At 55.3% G+C, this 16,220-nt stretch overlaps 3 pseudogenes; all 3 read right to left on the bottom strand.

The window, feature by feature from the left end:
- Positions 1–2,906: 2,906 nt before the first annotated feature.
- Positions 2,907–3,081, bottom strand: LOC142766408 (U2 spliceosomal RNA; annotated as a pseudogene).
- Positions 3,082–6,155: 3,074 nt separating this feature from the next.
- Positions 6,156–6,334, bottom strand: LOC142766365 (U2 spliceosomal RNA; annotated as a pseudogene).
- Positions 6,335–9,145: 2,811 nt separating this feature from the next.
- LOC142766173 (U2 spliceosomal RNA) lies at positions 9,146–9,318 on the bottom strand (annotated as a pseudogene).
- Positions 9,319–16,220: the final 6,902 nt, after the last annotated feature.

The raw sequence follows: 16,220 nt of genomic DNA, 5'->3' as shown, positions 1-16,220 counted from the left end.
GCATTGGAGCAGGCCGGCAGAGCAGGGGCTGGGCTGCACGTCCACCCAGGGCCGGGGTACCCTGGGCTTAGTCGGGAAGGCCGTCTTGGGCGACCACCCGCCAGCTAAGCAAGCGACCCCAGAGCTTATAGCTCAATACAGCGGTGATAGCGGGGTGAGCCTTTTGCCCACCGCGGAGCGTCACTCCCCTGCTGCCGCACCCCGAAGAGAGGCCGCAAGTGGATCCCGCAGGCATAACACCTTCGCGGGTCCAAAGACCCCAGACAGTCCTGCTGGAGAGGCCAGGCGGTCAGGGGTGGGTTCAGACCCACGCCCTAACCTCAGGACAGGGGAAGAACGTATAAGTTGCGGTGCAACTGCCCAGTCAGCTCCCGAGGGAGCCCGGTTTGGATGCACCGCAAGCGTAAGAAGGAAGCGGGAAAAGAGAAGCGAGAGGAGAAAGAAAAAAAAGAGTGAAAAGGGTTGTCCCCCCTCAAGGGGGGGCATCCAACCCCGGCCCAAAGGCCAAAAATGTAGTCCCGAGAGGTAGGACTACACTTTGATCTTAGCCAAAAGGCCGAGAAGCGATGCAATTCATTAGCACGTAATTAAAATCCATTCTTTCACACCTCGTACTTAGTTCTGGCCAAAAGCCGGGCAAACAGTAGCAAAGCAATTCCGACGTCCACCCATGCACAACCAGCATTGTGCACCGACAGCGGCAGCGCTGGCTTCACGGCATTGCTTTTATCCCCAGTCCGCTTGAAGTTTCTAGTTTCGCTTACAAACATGTTAAAACTGAAACCTTCTTTTTCCCAGAGGTCGAAGCCACGCGTGCTTGCTTGCATGCGTACTCTCTATGCGCCCATGACGTCACACCAAATGCTTGCTGGCGAACATTATCAGGCATGTCGCGAGGGATGCTACAGCATTTGTTTTAAAAACTGATGCATAGTGTACATGTCCAACTCGAGCACCAAAGTCTGGAAGGAAGGAAAAAAAAAAAAAAAAAATGACTGTGCAAAATGTGAATACGTCACCCATCCAACATGGCTTCTACGCCGGCTGCCCAAGCAACGCCTCTGCAACGACGCCCACAATCATCGGCAAAAAGGTGGTGCCTTTGGCTGCTTCAGCACGCTCAACATATGCCTTGCAAGTTCCGACGTGGCGGAACACCGCACCGAGGTCGACGAAGGTCCTGCCGTGAAAGGCAGACCCGGGAATGCGTGCGAAACGTCTACCGCGTGGGTTGTGAAGCCGGTGAATGAAGGATCATGTGGCAGAGGGTGACGGAACGTGAGTGTGCGACTTGACGCTGCGATGTCGTTCAAGCGTTCAACGGGCCGGCAGGTTCTGTCTGTCGTGGTCGAAAACGTCCGAGTTTTGCTGATTCCGAGGGGTAGGAGTGCTATGGTGGCGTGTACGAGGCGCTGGTGCGGCGCTCCGTCGATCGTGCCGGACGGACATGAGGCGGCCGAAGGCGGTCGTGAAGTGGTCGCGGAAATCAGTGGAGAAGTACTCGCCTGCGCTTTTCGTCGAAGACGCGCGACAGACGGTCTTCGGGAGACACGGGTGGTTGCACAAATGCGACCGTGCGTCAACGTGCAGCCATATTCGTGGATTATTTCGCCCCATTACGATAGCTTCGTCACTGCGCTCGCTGGTGTTGCTTGTTTTTGTTGACCTTCACTTGTGGCTCACACCCACTGTGGGGGATTGGCTGGTTTGTTGTTCTGCTTCTTCGACTTCTACATACTCGGCTTAGTGAAGCTGTGAGGAGTGACGAGTGGGTACGGAGGCAAAGCGCGCCCGGGGCGTGATCTCACGCGTCCTGGGGTCCACGTCGCTTCAGGTACGTGCGTGGTGCGTCCGAACGTCTAGTGCGCAATTTTCTTGGAACTTCCAGCAACTGGCAATTCCATTGAGGTGAGCGTGCGAGGATGTTCGTTGTAATTAACGAGAGCCAACGGTGGATGAGCTGGTATGAGATGGTGTTCAGAAATGAAGTGTTTGATCAACAAGGCGATGCCCGCCGTGGTGGTCTGATGGCCGTAAGGTACTCGGCTGCTGACCCGCAGGTGGTGGGATCGAATCCCGGCCGCGGCGGCTGCATTTCCCTGTGCTCAGATTAGGGTGCACGTGAAAGAACCCCAGGTGGTCGAAATTTTCCCATAATCATATGGTGGTTTTGGGACGTCAAACCCCAAAGGTCAGTGGACATAGGAAAAGCACATCGGGGCTTTGCCGCTCCACCGTACAGCAGGTGTGTGCGGAGTGGGTCCTGTGGCGTTCTTTGCGATTTTAATTTGTGATGGGGAATAGTGTAGATGCGTAGACGTGGCGAGAGCACGCGTCTTCAGGTTCAGACGCCGCGTGAAGATGTGAAATAAAAATGCCTTCGCTTGCCACTGCAACTGTAAACAGAAACACCAACCAAACCCCATTTTCTAGAGGCTTTTTTTATTTTTCGTTGCGAAACGGGTGAATTCGAAAAGCGGAAATAGCTTGGCACATACATACACACTTCTACACACATACATACATACACATCGCACATGCATACACATCGTATACACACTTCTAGCTTTCCTCCGAAACAGTAATGATAATTTCCTCAATAGTTTTATTAATATGAGTAGGAACGTTAAAAAAAAATAAGAAACTTGAGTATGTACGTGTGAACATAACAAAATAAAAGAGACCCTCCATATATGAAATACACACGGAAACATTTATTTTCCCAGAGCAATCGTAAGTGTAAACACAGCTAGCGCACTCCCTGCACGCGAATACCGCGTCAGCCGGGGCGGCGTGCCGCCACCGTCTCGGACACTCGACGCACCCAAGCCGTTTACCCCGGTATCATGGGTAAATCCGAACACTCCTTCTATCATTGAATTTATTGTCGAACTCACCCCGCAGGGGGTGAGTGGGCCGATCCCGGAGGTAGTGCAATACCGGGCCAACCCGTGGCGGAGGTGAAGCAAGCTTCAAGCACTCCGCCGCATCACAAAAATAAGTTTAATATCTTGGATCCAAATAGGATCCGTATCAGATATTAAGCTGATAAGAACAGAGTGAGGTTGTCAAAAGAGGCAGCACACAAGAGAGGAAGTAGAAGTCTCGGCCTTGCTGGCCCGATCAAAGGCCGCCCGGACCTCCGGGACCACCGGGCCTGACCAAGGGTGCGGCGCCCTACCGGCTGCCCCAGCGTCCACCCTTTCTCACCAAAGGGCTTGGCCAGTCGCCATGGCTTAGAGCCATGGTGGAGCTGCATTGGAGCAGGCCGGCAGAGCAGGGGCTGGGCTGCACGTCCACCCAGGGCCGGGGTACCCTGGGCTTAGTCGGGAAGGCCGCCTTGGGCGACCACCCGCCAGCTAAGCAAGCGACCCCAGAGCTTATAGCTCAATACAGCGGTGATAGCGGGGTGAGCCTTTTGCCCACCGCGGAGCGTCACTCCCCTGCTGCCGCACCCCGAAGAGAGGCCGCAAGTGGATCCCGCAGGCATAACACCTTCGCGGGTCCAAAGACCCCAGACAGTCCTGCTGGAGAGGCCAGGCGGTCAGGGGTGGGTTCAGACCCACGCCCTAACCTCAGGACAGGGGAAGAACGTATAAGTTGCGGTGCAACTGCCCAGTCAGCTCCCGAGGGAGCCCGGTTTGGATGCACCGCAAGCGTAAGAAGGAAGCGGGAAAAGAGAAGCGAGAGGAGAAAGAAAAAAAAGAGTGAAAAGGGTTGTCCCCCCTCAAGGGGGGGCATCCAACCCCGGCCCAAAGGCCAAAAATGTAGTCCCGAGAGGTAGGACTACACTTTGATCTTAGCCAAAAGGCCGAGAAGCGATGCAATTCATTAGCACGTAATTAAAATCCATTCTTTCACACCTCGTACTTAGTTCTGGCCAAAAGCCGGGCAAACAGTAGCAAAGCAATTCCGACGTCCACCCATGCACAACCAGCATTGTGCACCGACAGCGGCAGCGCTGGCTTCACGGCATTGCTTTTATCCCCAGTCCGCTTGAAGTTTCTAGTTTCGCTTACAAACATGTTAAAACTGAAACCTTCTTTTTCCCAGAGGTCGAAGCCACGCGTGCTTGCTTGCATGCGTACTCTCTATGCGCCCATGACGTCACACCAAATGCTTGCTGGCGAACATTATCAGGCATGTCGCGAGGGATGCTACAGCATTTGTTTTAAAAACTGATGCATAGTGTACATGTCCAACTCGAGCACCAAAGTCTGGAAGGAAGGAAAAAAAAAAAAATGACTGTGCAAAATGTGAATACGTCACCCATCCAACATGGCTTCTACGCCGGCTGCCCAAGCAACGCCTCTGCAACGACGCCCACAATCATCGGCAAAAAGGTGGTGCCTTTGGCTGCTTCAGCACGCTCAACATATGCCTTGCAAGTTCCGACGTGGCGGAACACCGCACCGAGGTCGACGAAGGTCCTGCCGTGAAAGGCAGACCCGGGAATGCGTGCGAAACGTCTACCGCGTGGGTTGTGAAGCCGGTGAATGAAGGATCATGTGGCAGAGGGTGACGGAACGTGAGTGTGCGACTTGACGCTGCGATGTCGTTCAAGCGTTCAACGGGCCGGCAGGTTCTGTCTGTCGTGGTCGAAAACGTCCGAGTTTTGCTGATTCCGAGGGGTAGGAGTGCTATGGTGGCGTGTACGAGGCGCTGGTGCGGCGCTCCGTCGATCGTGCCGGACGGACATGAGGCGGCCGAAGGCGGTCGTGAAGTGGTCGCGGAAATCAGTGGAGAAGTACTCGCCTGCGCTTTTCGTCGAAGACGCGCGACAGACGGTCTTCGGGAGACACGGGTGGTTGCACAAATGCGACCGTGCGTCAACGTGCAGCCATATTCGTGGATTATTTCGCCCCATTACGATAGCTTCGTCACTGCGCTCGCTGGTGTTGCTTGTTTTTGTTGACCTTCACTTGTGGCTCACACCCACTGTGGGGGATTGGCTGGTTTGTTGTTCTGCTTCTTCGACTTCTACATACTCGGCTTAGTGAAGCTGTGAGGAGTGACGAGTGGGTACGGAGGCAAAGCGCGCCCGGGGCGTGATCTCACGCGTCCTGGGGTCCACGTCGCTTCAGGTACGTGCGTGGTGCGTCCGAACGTCTAGTGCGCAATTTTCTTGGAACTTCCAGCAACTGGCAATTCCATTGAGGTGAGCGTGCGAGGATGTTCGTTGTAATTAACGAGAGCCAACGGTGGATGAGCTGGTATGAGATGGTGTTCAGAAATGAAGTGTTTGATCAACAAGGCGATGCCCGCCGTGGTGGTCTGATGGCCGTAAGGTACTCGGCTGCTGACCCGCAGGTGGTGGGATCGAATCCCGGCCGCGGCGGCTGCATTTCCCTGTGCTCAGATTAGGGTGCACGTGAAAGAACCCCAGGTGGTCGAAATTTTCCCATAATCATATGGTGGTTTTGGGACGTCAAACCCCAAAGGTCAGTGGACATAGGAAAAGCACATCGGGGCTTTGCCGCTCCACCGTACAGCAGGTGTGTGCGGAGTGGGTCCTGTGGCGTTCTTTGCGATTTTAATTTGTGATGGGGAATAGTGTAGATGCGTAGACGTGGCGAGAGCACGCGTCTTCAGGTTCAGACGCCGCGTGAAGATGTGAAATAAAAATGCCTTCGCTTGCCACTGCAACTGTAAACAGAAACACCAACCAAACCCCATTTTCTAGAGGCTTTTTTTATTTTTCGTTGCGAAACGGGTGAATTCGAAAAGCGGAAATAGCTTGGCACATACATACACACTTCTACACACATACATACATACACATCGCACATGCATACACATCGTATACACACTTCTAGCTTTCCTCCGAAACAGTAATGATAATTTCCTCAATAGTTTTATTAATATGAGTAGGAACGTTAAAAAAAATAAGAAACTTGAGTATGTACGTGTGAACATAACAAAATAAAAGAGACCCTCCATATATGAAATACACACGGAAACATTTATTTTCCCAGAGCAATCGTAAGTGTAAACACAGCTAGCGCACTCCCTGCACGCGAATACCGCGTCAGCCGGGGCGGCGTGCCGCCACCGTCTCGGACACTCGACGCACCCAAGCCGTTTACCCCGGTATCATGGGTAAATCCGAACACTCCTTCTATCATTGAATTTATTGTCGAACTCACCCCGCAGGGGGTGAGTGGGCCGATCCCGGAGGTAGTGCAATACCGGGCCAACCCGTGGCGGAGGTGAAGCAAGCTTCAAGCACTCCGCCGCATCACAAAAATAAGTTTAATATCTTGGATCCAAATAGGATCCGTATCAGATATTAAGCTGATAAGAACAGAGGTTTTCAAAAATGTTAGGAACATTTCTGACCGAAAAGGAAAAACTTGTTCTCATTTTTTGTTCCTTCAACCAGAAAGGAAGAAGGTGGTGTATCGTGAACTGTGTATAGAGAAGGTGAAAATAGGAAATAGCAGGGGAGAAAAAGTGAAAGGGGCGTGTGTCGTGTAGTATCACCTCTTATTTTTGCGATGTCTTTGGGAGGGTGACTTTGTCAGCACGTGGCCCAGCGAGTGACAGTCACTTTATGGCCACGTGTGCGCAGTACACTTCCCGAGAAGCTGCAATGGTCTCGCTCACTGCAAGCTTCTTAAGTAACCGGAGATATCTCCGGCTGCAGAGTTTTTTAAAAACTCTGTCATTTGCCGGGTCCCAGGAGCCAAGCATGCCGACGACGACTGCTTCGATCGTGACTCTCTGGTAGCGGCGGAGCAAGAAGTCCCGAACTGGTTCGTATTTTCGTTCCTTTTCCAGTCGGGCTGCCTCGAGTGCTTTGAGCCGGTTGTCAAAGGGGCAGGTCACGTCGACGATGATCGCCTCTTCCCCCCTGGCGAGAACGAGGTCGGGGCGAAGGTTGGTGGTACCAACCGCTCTGTTCTCATGCGTGACCGTGAACTTCTTGCTGGCGGCTTGTTTCACCCTCGCCACAATCTTGTTGTGACGACTGGTGTAGGCCATGCTGTGGCGCATGCAGTGACCCAGGACGTGTGGCAGCGTTTCCACTGCGTAACCGCACACACGGCACCGTTTGTCGGCGGAGGTGGTCCATGGGTTGGCTCCATTCACAGGTAGGAGGTTCAGGCGTGCCCTGTGAATGAAGCGCCAGTCGCAAAAGCGGGTGAATTTGCCGGAGCGCATGAAGTGGGAGCTGCTCGGGTCTGCGGCGACGCATTCCATTGCCTTCCCTTGATTGGGCATTTCTTGAAGGAAGCGATCGCGTGCCCGCATCATTCGGACACGCAGCGTTTTCACCACTTTTCGTCGTTTCTTTGACGTGAGAGTTTCCTCTCCGTCACACGTGATGCTGGTCCCCCCGTCCTCGAAGATTTCCCAGGTGACGTGTAGCCTGCGGGAAGCCTTCCGAGCCTCGGTCCAGACGGACTGCAGTTGTGTCGGCCGTGCCTGGAAAATGCCCTCCGTTTCGCCGCTGAGGTAGCAGGCGAGCTCCTCGTTGGTGGCCTGCCTGCGAATGCGCTTGGAGACAATTTTGGTTAGCGCTTCGAAGGCAAGTTCCCGGACCTCGAGATCGGCTGAGGTCAGAAGCTTGAAGGCGTTGTCCACGCGGCAGGCGTCACTTGTGTCTGCGGCGAGGGGGATTCCAGCTGCTCCGGCCGCTGCGCTGCCGTAGAGGTAGTTGTTTGCAGCGTTACCTGGAAGATAAAGAGTTTTCTTTATCAGGGGCCGGAGTGCGTCGTCTAGGCGGGCCCATTCCGCCTTGCCCACTTGTCCGCACCGCATGGCGAAGTTGAGTGCTGGAAAGACAAAAGTTTTCAGTGCATCAATTCGCTGCCATGGGGCAAGCATGGACTCGAGCAGGGTGCGGCCGACGGAGATCGCCTCATCGACCTTAGAGCGGTCTTGGAGAAGGCTGAACCCGACGGGGCGTCCTAGAAAAGATTGACTCTCGTAGTCACTGATGCGAGGGATCTCTTCTCCGTCGACGAAGAATTTCGTGTCCCTAGTGCCTACGGGAGTCCTACCAGAGAGGTGCAGGCTTCTGCACTTCTTGGGGTTCAGCCGAAGTCCCAGCTGGCCCGCGAGAGCCGCCACGACGTTGATGCGGTCCTGCAGTTTCTGCAGTCCTGCAGTTGATGCGGTCCTGCAACTGGCAATTCCATTGAGGTGAGCGTGCGAGGATGTTCGTTGTAATTAACGAGAGCCAACGGTGGATGAGCTGGTATGAGATGGTGTTCAGAAATGAAGTGTTTGATCAACAAGGCGATGCCCGCCGTGGTGGTCTGATGGCCGTAAGGTACTCGGCTGCTGACCCGCAGGTGGTGGGATCGAATCCCGGCCGCGGCGGCTGCATTTCCCTGTGCTCAGATTAGGGTGCACGTGAAAGAACCCCAGGTGGTCGAAATTTTCCCATAATCATATGGTGGTTTTGGGACGTCAAACCCCAAAGGTCAGTGGACATAGGAAAAGCACATCGGGGCTTTGCCGCTCCACCGTACAGCAGGTGTGTGCGGAGTGGGTCCTGTGGCGTTCTTTGCGATTTTAATTTGTGATGGGGAATAGTGTAGATGCGTAGACGTGGCGAGAGCACGCGTCTTCAGGTTCAGACGCCGCGTGAAGATGTGAAATAAAAATGCCTTCGCTTGCCACTGCAACTGTAAACAGAAACACCAACCAAACCCCATTTTCTAGAGGCTTTTTTTATTTTTCGTTGCGAAACGGGTGAATTCGAAAAGCGGAAATAGCTTGGCACATACATACACACTTCTACACACATACATACATACACATCGCACATGCATACACATCGTATACACACTTCTAGCTTTCCTCCGAAACAGTAATGATAATTTCCTCAATAGTTTTATTAATATGAGTAGGAACGTTAAAAAAAATAAGAAACTTGAGTATGTACGTGTGAACATAACAAAATAAAAGAGACCCTCCATATATGAAATACACACGGAAACATTTATTTTCCCAGAGCAATCGTAAGTGTAAACACAGCTAGCGCACTCCCTGCACGCGAATACCGCGTCAGCCGGGGCGGCGTGCCGCCACCGTCTCGGACACTCGACGCACCCAAGCCGTTTACCCCGGTATCATGGGTAAATCCGAACACTCCTTCTATCATTGAATTTATTGTCGAACTCACCCCGCAGGGGGTGAGTGGGCCGATCCCGGAGGTAGTGCAATACCGGGCCAACCCGTGGCGGAGGTGAAGCAAGCTTCAAGCACTCCGCCGCATCACAAAAATAAGTTTAATATCTTGGATCCAAATAGGATCCGTATCAGATATTAAGCTGATAAGAACAGATACTACACAAGGAGAAGTTTATTCAACTCTCAACGCATGAAACAAAAAAAACAGTACAGTATGCACCGCCGGGTAATCGGCTGATAACTACATCAAATACATGAGTTACTTATAGCACAGAAAAAAAACAGAGTAACATTGAACAACGGATGTGTGTATATACAAAGGTGAGTAAACAAGGCGTACAGAGAAACGAAAAAAACACGCGGGCTATATACATATATACAATGCCGGAAAACAAGATGAGCAATGGATATCAGTTTCCCCACGAATGAATATAGACGCTGGGGGGGGGGGGGGGGTACACAACAAGGTCTGAGTTACACCTCAAAAGATTGACACATGGGATGCATGTGGAACGCACTACTTAAACATAAGGTGTTGGAGCAGGAGGGGGGGGGGGGTTAGAAGGGAGTGATTGGGGCGGCTAACTTGCCGTCCCTGAGGAAGAAAAATTTCGTATGCCAGCGACGGAGGAACTTTTCCTCGCCGCTGGCTTCGAGTTCGGCCGATAAATAGGCCCACAGCAGCCTTCGGATCCTCGAGACTGCCGGAAACGCGGCTCGTACTGGTTTCCTGCGCGCTTCCGCAAGCGATCGCCTCTGCCATAAAACCAACACTGTGAAAATCACCACGAGTTGGGCGAAGGCGCCTTTGTTACGTTTGTGGTTGGGAGGGGTGCGGATGCCGAAGGAGTGGGCCACCATGCGCCACACGGGTTTCACCGCGACGCATTCAAACAACGCGTGCTCCTGCGTTTCCACGACGCGACAGTTGGGGCAGCTAGCATTCGGGACTATGCCTAATTTGTTAAGGCGCTGTCTTGTAGGTAGGACGTGCCAGGCCTTTTTAAGGAGCAAATCGTGCGCCTCGCGGGGGATGCCGCAACGGAGGGAGCCAAGTTCGCTCTGCGCGCGCTTGGCCCGTTTTCGGTCGGCATCGCTTAGCTGGTTCATCGTGATGGCCTCGACGATGCGTGCTGGCGGGTCTTCGTCTACGTCACAGCCGGGTAGTTCATTCCCCAACATGCGCATTGTTGCCGCTGCCGTTTTATAGTAGGGCGCGGGTGCTTCAGCAAAAGGACCGGTGTGTCGGCCAGCGTCCAGCCAGTCGTGCCTGGCACCGCTCCAGTAGAGGAGGAGGTTGTGGCCAACGTAATCGCTCGCGCGCGCGAGCGCTCGGGCGGTTTTAAGGGCTAGAATTCTGCCTGCGCTCTGTACATGTGGAAGGCCGAGACCCCCTTCGGATACTGCCAGGTGTAAGAGGTGTCTTTTTAAAGGTGGCGGTTTCCCTTCCCACAAGTACGCCGTGATGAGCTTGGACAGCTGGTTTATCGTCCTTGCGGGCATCACTGCTACTCGACTTGCGTACAAAGCAAGTGCGCAAATACTCGTTTTAACCGCCAGCGCTTTCTCGCGCAACGAGAGGTCTCGCAGGCCTGCACGCTCTGCCATTTGAGCGGCCCTTTCAAGGACGCGGGACCACGTTGACGGTGCGACTCCCTCGCTCGAAAAATATATCCCGAGTACCTTTACTGTGTTGACCGCTTGAAAGGTGCCGATGGCATGCGCAGGGAAATTGCCGAAGCGAAGGGCCCTGCACTTTTCCTCGTTCAGCTGCGCTCCGGACGCTGCCGCGTAGAATGCGAAGAGCTGACGAAAACGGTCGAGGCTACTGGCGTCCCTCACGAAAAGGGAGATGTCATCGGCATAACCAAGGATCTTTAGTTCCGCAGTTCCTGTGAGCGGGAGGCCCCGAATACGCGTGTCACCGGCTACGGACGTGAGCAGGGGCTCTATGGAAAGCACAAACAGGGTCGGGCCAAGTGGGCATCCCTGTCTGATCCCACGCGTGTACTGGAAGGTGTCCGTAGTGGAGCCGTTCACAACCACATGGCACCTGAGGTCCGAGTAGAGGAGCTTGATGATGTTAACAAACCCTGCCGGGAGGCCAAACTCTCGGAGCGTTTCGAACAGGTAGGCGTGCCTGACCCGGTCGAAGGCCTTGGCCTGGTCGAGGGAAAGAAAAGCTCCTGATACTCTTTTCTCGGTGGCGTACTGAAAGGCGTCTCTAGTCATGTTCAGGTTGGCAAACAGTGATCTGCCCGGAACTGCGCAGGTTTGGTGCGGCGCGATGATGTCCGGCAGAAAGGTCTTTAAACGGCTGTTTAGAATAGAGGCGACAATCTTGTAATCCGCATTCAGTAGCGTGATAGGGCGCCATGACGTGGGGTCGTTCGGTGGTGAGCCTTCCTTAAGTATCAGGACCACGCGCCCCATGGCAAACGAGGCGGGTTTCGCGTGGCCTTCGAGAATGCTGTTGATTACGCCAAGTAGCGGCTCGCTCAGGATACTAAAAAAGGTCGCATAAAACCCTGCAGTGAGGCCATCCGCGCCGGGAGCTGAGTTCGGTGGCATAGACTGGATGGCGGCCCACAATTCCTGCATCGTCGCTGCGCCGCATAAGGTCGGGCATTCACCTTCATCGAGGTGTTTCAAGAATTGGTACAGTTCTGACCGGTGCGGTAGCTCCGATGAGGTCGTTATGGGCTCCGGTTCGCGGAAAGCGGTCTCGAAGTGGCGTCGAAAGGTCGCCTCGATCTCTGCTGGGTCTTCCGTGAGTGTGCCATCTGGGCGCCTTACTTGTAGGATCCGTACTGAGCCGTTGCCGCTTACTTCGCGCAGGTCCTCTTCCCGGTGCCCCTCTGAGGTGGTTCGGAACGCGCACTTCTCGCCGGTGATGGCTCGTTGCAGTCGTGCATGCTGTACCTTAAGCGCGGCAAGATAGTCGCGAGTGCAGGAAGTGAGACACTCGGCGTTCTGGACGATGCGCATCCTGCGCAGCAGCTCGTTCATCTGAGCCGTAATGCGTTTTTTTCTCGCTCTGCCCTCTTGTTGTAAATGCGCCTTCCAGGTCGCCTTGAGGTCGTCCCAGACGGCCGGGGTCACTCGGGGGGTCGCTCTGATTGTGGCTTCAATGCGTTGCTGCATCAGGGGGGTGGAAACCGGGTCATTTAATAAAGCCGGATCTAGGCGCCACGACGCGTTTGCTGGACTGGGGCCGGGCTTCCCGCGCACGGTTGTCACCAACGGGACGTGATCCGAAATGCCCGCCAAGGCAGGAGGCAACGGGAGCACCTCACACGCCTCAAGGGAAGGTAACAAAAGGTCAGGTAAGTAGGCGCGGTCGAGCCTACTGGCGGTGGTCCTCGACATGCGAGTGGGACCGAATGCGTTATCATGCTGGAGAACCCATGCATCCGAGAGTCGCAGTCGGCGAAGGAGTCTGACAAGGTCTTTCGCGTGGTAGGCTGAGCCTCCGCGACCTGGGCCCCTGATGTCCCTTGTAGTGTCGACGACACAGTTGAAGTCGCCGAGGACTACATGCGGGAGGGGCGCTTGCAAGGACTCGCCGAGCTCTCTAAAAAAGGTGTTCGTTTCCGTTCTCGTTGTTGGCGCGTACACATTAACGAGCCGTACTTTGCGACCGTCGATGAAGATGTCCAGGATTAGCGTACGGCCGTCGGCGCCAAACACGCAATGAGCCTTTTGCCTGAACCTTCCAGAGACGAAGACGACTCCGACCCCGCATGACTTGGCCCGCGTCAAGGAAAAGAAGGCATCGACCTGGCAAAGGTTCCGAAAAAGGGTGACATCGAGGAGGGAACGGAAATTCGCCTCTTGGACGAACAGCAGGTCAATGTCATGGAGCTTGGCCAAAGAGATGACGGCGGTTTGCTTCGTCTTATCGCGGAACCCGCGTACGTTCCAGGTGGCGAAACGCAGCCGGTCAGCCATAAAGCGGAGCTAGGAGGGGAGAGGGGGCAAGTTTACGAAAGGGTGAGTGCATGGCGCGCCAGGGGAAAGGGACACAGAGGGAGAAGGAAGGGAGCGCAGTGGGGGAAGGGCGCTGCCATCTGGGGTGGGGTCGGCGTACTAGGCGCTGGAATCGCCGGCTTGAGGGGGCGGGTCCCCTTCGCTTTCCGCGCGCTCGCCCAACTTCTGTGATTTCGCTTTCGGAGGGGCGTCGCTGTCGCTGCTCCTCGCGCCGAGCCCGGCCCGTCGCTGCTTCGTCTCTCCGCTCGTCGCTCGTTCTCTCGGATCGCTCTTAACACCCTCTCCTGTGCGTCGGCGCGAGCGCGAGCGGGAGCGTGTCCTCTGATCGCGGCCAGTCGCGGTCTGAGCTGTAATCGGGTCCCGGTTTCGGCAGAGACTGGGCAACGCATGGTCAGAGGAGGGCGCAGGGAGGGGTATCAGGCTTGGTTGAGCGCGGACTTCAGGGAGCACGTAGTACCCGCGACTCACGATGGGCAAGTCCTCTCGGGCGGGGTCTTGGCTCCTTTCTTCCAAGTCCAGGGGAGTGACTGGAGCCAGCACGTTAGTGGGTGGGTTTGCGACAAGGAGGCTCGCTGCTTCTTGCTCAGAGGCACCAGTAAGGGCTTTAGGCGCGACAGAGGAGCCCTGGCGGCCGGGCCCGCCTAGCGGGCGTGCGGGCTGCGTGGTGGGTGACGATTGTGCAGAGACCGTCTCGAGGTCACTGGTGTCTGTTTCAGACGACGTGGTGGCGACGTCGTCAACGCTTCCCGGCTTCTCCCCTTCGTTGGCAGACGAAGTGTCCGCACTGCTGCCTGTGGGCGGGCCAGTGTTGCAGTTGCGGTCCTCGGGTGGGAGCCCCTTCCCAATGGTGCGAGGTGCAGTCCTTGGCGATAGCACCTGTAGGCGTGGGGCACTGGCGGCCTTCGATACGGCAGGGCCGCTTACATGTACAAGTGAGGGGGTGGTATCAGTCAGTGTGGGGAAACCGCGGGCGGCAGACGCGTAAGAGCGCCTCCGAAAACACTCGCGCGTCCCGTGGTGGCCGCCACAGCGTTTACATTCGGCCTCGCAGCCCTCCGTATCGTGGCCAAAAATGCCACACCGTCTGCAGTACGCGGCAGAACATGCGGTCGCCATATGTCCGACCTCGCCGCAGCGGGCGCACACGCGACGCATCCCACGGTATTCACACATGACTTTGTGCCCCGCTATTGTCATGAAATTAGGAACAGGCCGGGACATTTCTATTTTGACTAGCCTCACACCATTTAGCTTAGTCTGGCGAGTCGCCAAGGTGGCGAAGGAAATGCTCTTAATTTTGCCGAAAGGGGCAAGAGCATTACTAAGGGCCTCATCAGACAAGAAAGCCGGGTAGCGGTAGACGTTCACGTACGTTACCGGCGGCCCGACTGCCTCTACCGGCACCTTCACCCCATTCACCGTGAAACCCTCCGCCACCATTAGGCTCGTCGCCTGACTAGCATTGCGAGTACACACAAGGAACTTTGCGCCCCCCATGTGCTGAAGCACGAATACACTATCATCACCAGCGGTTAATTCTACTGCATCAATCAGATCGTCAACAGAGACATCGCCCTCGGGCGCGGAAAACATGAAACAATTCTCCCTCACCGGGAGCTCAACTGGCATGGCCATACTGGTGGGCGGATCCCGCAAGCCGCCGGGGGGGGGCGAGGCTCTGGGACGACTCGTGACGTGCAGTCAAGCTGCACACTGGTAGGCAGCGGCTCAGCTGAGGCGGGGGCCGCTTGGGGTCTGGTGATGGCAGGGGTCGCCGCTAGGAGCTCCGGGGCAGCAGGGGCGGACCGGGGGCCTGGCTCGACCTGGCATGTAGAGGGTCTCCGGGCGGGAAGGCCCGAAACCCAAGGGTGGCAGCCGCGTGCACGAGGCTGCGGCGGCGAAGGGCTTGCACTGGTTCTGGGGCTCGAACTCCGAGAGGGCCCGGGGGCCGACGCCGACGTGACGTGACCCCGGGTCTCGCGCGAGGGCTCGTAAAAAACAGCTAACTCGACACTTTGATCTTAGCCAAAAGGCCGAGAAGCGATGCAATTCATTAGCACGTAATTAAAATCCATTCTTTCACACCTCGTACTTAGTTCTGGCCAAAAGCCGGGCAAACAGTAGCAAAGCAATTCCGACGTCCACCCATGCACAACCAGCATTGTGCACCGACAGCGGCAGCGCTGGCTTCACGGCATTGCTTTTATCCCCAGTCCGCTTGAAGTTTCTAGTTTCGCTTACAAACATGTTAAAACTGAAACCTTCTTTTTCCCAGAGGTCGAAGCCACGCGTGCTTGCTTGCATGCGTACTCTCTATGCGCCCATGACGTCACACCAAATGCTTGCTGGCGAACATTATCAGGCATGTCGCGAGGGATGCTACAGCATTTGTTTTAAAAACTGATGCATAGTGTACATGTCCAACTCGAGCACCAAAGTCTGGAAGGAAGGAAAAAAAAAAAAAAAATGACTGTGCAAAATGTGAATACGTCACCCATCCAACATGGCTTCTACGCCGGCTGCCCAAGCAACGCCTCTGCAACGACGCCCACAATCATCGGCAAAAAGGTGGTGCCTTTGGCTGCTTCAGCACGCTCAACATATGCCTTGCAAGTTCCGACGTGGCGGAACACCGCACCGAGGTCGACGAAGGTCCTGCCGTGAAAGGCAGACCCGGGAATGCGTGCGAAACGTCTACCGCGTGGGTTGTGAAGCCGGTGAATGAAGGATCATGTGGCAGAGGGTGACGGAACGTGAGTGTGCGACTTGACGCTGCGATGTCGTTCAAGCGTTCAACGGGCCGGCAGGTTCTGTCTGTCGTGGTCGAAAACGTCCGAGTTTTGCTGATTCCGAGGGGTAGGAGTGCTATGGTGGCGTGTACGAGGCGCTGGTGCGGCGCTCCGTCGATCGTGCCGGACGGACATGAGGCGGCCGAAGGCGGTCGTGAAGTGGTCGCGGAAATCAGTGGAGAAGTACTCGCCTGCGCTTTTCGTCGAAGACGCGCGACAGACGGTCTTCGGGAGACACGGGTGGTTGCACAAATGCGACCGTGCGTCAACGTGCAGCCATATTCGTGGATTATTTCG

The sequence above is a fragment of the Rhipicephalus microplus genome, chromosome 6 (genome assembly GCF_043290135.1).
Source record: "Rhipicephalus microplus isolate Deutch F79 chromosome 6, USDA_Rmic, whole genome shotgun sequence".
Taxonomy (NCBI): Eukaryota; Metazoa; Arthropoda; class Arachnida; order Ixodida; family Ixodidae; genus Rhipicephalus; species Rhipicephalus microplus.
The sequence above is the reverse complement of the archived record's forward strand: the minus strand, read 5'-3'. Positions and strand labels throughout refer to the sequence as shown.